Source organism: Telmatherina bonti, assembly GCF_933228915.1.
Source record: "Telmatherina bonti genome assembly, chromosome: 9".
Taxonomy (NCBI): Eukaryota; Metazoa; Chordata; class Actinopteri; order Atheriniformes; family Telmatherinidae; genus Telmatherina; species Telmatherina bonti.
In genome coordinates this window covers 35,706,792-35,709,089 of record NC_136627.1, presented here as the reverse complement: position 1 = coordinate 35,709,089, position 2,298 = coordinate 35,706,792, and positions in this window count along the sequence as shown.

The following is a 2,298-nucleotide window of genomic DNA, read 5'->3' as shown; positions in this document are numbered from 1 at the left end:
TGAAGCGCAAAGGTGTGAGGAAACGAAATCAACTCACTCTTTTTCTTTCACCTTTTATTTCATTTTAGCTCAAATCTGCTTTGTGTGTCCAAGTCTGACAACCAGCACACACTGTGTTTATGTGTGTGTGTGTGTGTGTGTGTGCAACTGTTGTATTGTCGGGTTAAAGTGTAGCAGCTGATGTCTGGAAGAAAACAGACGGATGCGTCTTTGATTCCAGCTGACAACTATTTGTTTTGATCCCACATTTGCATCAGGTAGAACTGGAGCCAACTATGGTGGACATGCAGCCATTTTACACACATCCTCTCCTCTCTTTCAATCACACACACACACACACACCAGGTGACAGCAGCAATTACTGCAGCAGGTAGTAACTCTTCTTAATTCACAATCGAACACAAACACACACTGAACTGTCCAAAATGTGACCCTAACAGCCACAAGTGTCACACAGTGCACAGTTTGTCACTCAGAACTGAATAAATGTTAGCTGCAAACACACACACACACACACACAGACAGAGAGAGAGAAGCAAACATGAAAAAGTATGTATGGTGGCTGAAAACCTCTCACATGCTGGAAATGTCTTTTTGCTTCATTATCTGTATCTCATGTGCTCAGTCTCATTTTTTCCCAATTTATTAAAAACACTTTTTTTTCCTGTTTCATTGCATTCTCATAAAAGATGATATTTTCTTGTTCAATTAAAACAGTTTCAATGAACTATATATATATATATATATATATATATATATATATACACACACACACACACACACACACACACACACTGATTTTATTGCCATTTCTGGGATGAAACCGTGGCTCAGAAAAATGATCTTATCATGTATGCCACATCTTCGGGCGGTCCGTTGGCACATGGGCTGTGAGTTTCAGACCTTAAGCCTTTTGGGGTGGAAGTGAGAGTAAACCTTTGTGCTTCCTTCTTAAATAAACTTCAGTGGTGCTTTCCTTGTACTCGCTGATGGCGGCAGATGCAACAGCTGTGTCTGTGCACTGAAAATCCCACCATTATTTAAGGGTCAATTTACAACAAAAAGTAATAAATGTCATTGACACGCAGATAAAAAGGTAAATATATGAGAAAATAAAGTAAATGATGGTGTTTGTTACAGTCCTCATCCTGTGACCTCTAAAATGTTTTTAGCCCCTCCCATCTGACACGGAGAGGTTTCCTCCGCTAGCCGATGTGGCGAGGTCGCCTTTCTCTGGTATTCTCACACCAAACATCTCGGGTTAAGAAGGAGCTGGATGGTAATTAAAAAAAGCCTCTTTTGAAATCAACATTCTTCCCCAAAGTTACCAGTAAATTATCTTTCTTAGAATTTCTTTTTGGTAATAAATGTTCCATTTTGGTATTTTTGAGCAGGATGGAAGTTTATGAAAGAATATGGATGTCTGAATACTTCATTGCTTTTTTGTACATGGACACTTTTGGCCATGAGGGTGACCTGAGGCTGCCGTGTTCTATCAGAGCACAAAGGTTGAACATTTACTTCAAGTCACAGATGGTAAAGCAGAACTTATCGTGAGCTTGTTGCCAGCTCACTTCAGCTCCGAGCTGCAGATTAAAAGAAACTATTTGCGCCTGTTCGCTGAGGCTGATTCACAAGCCTTGTGGGAAAAACGGGAAGCCACCTGCTGAATCAGAATTAGATCCAGTTAAAGTTCACCTGAAGGCCTGAGAAGATTTGATTTTTCTATGACACATCTCATTATAAACTTCAACGTAGCGTTTCAGTGTGTAGAAAGATGATTATGAGCTAAAAGCTCCAGGTCACGTTACGGCTAAAAGGTTCAAAACGGAAGAATTTTACTGCCTCAGCTAGCTTTAAATGAGCTCAGCTCAAAGATAATTATTGGTTTTCTCAGGGAAGTTTTATTTCTACCGATGTCCAGATGTTGCAGTGATGCAGGTTGCAACACCTTTTGTCTGCTTAGTTTGAACTGCTGGAAAAGGACCGAACTGCATGACGACACGGGGATGAGTACAGCAGGAAGGTAAACTAAAAGACAGATGGATTTATGTATGATTATCTGAATAAATTTGCTTTGCCAAGAGGAGCTTCAGGGGAAAGGGAAGCTGAGTGGAAGTGAGGCTCCTTGTGATACTGGAATATTCTTTGTTTTTATTATAGCTGAGCTGCAATGCTGGACCAGATGGAGGGCGTAGAGGAGGATTTAGAGAAAAGAAAAAGACAAAAATACAAAAGATAAAAACAACTCAGGCCAGTGCAGAGACCTGTAAAGGAGCAGGTGCTGTATTTTCAGTA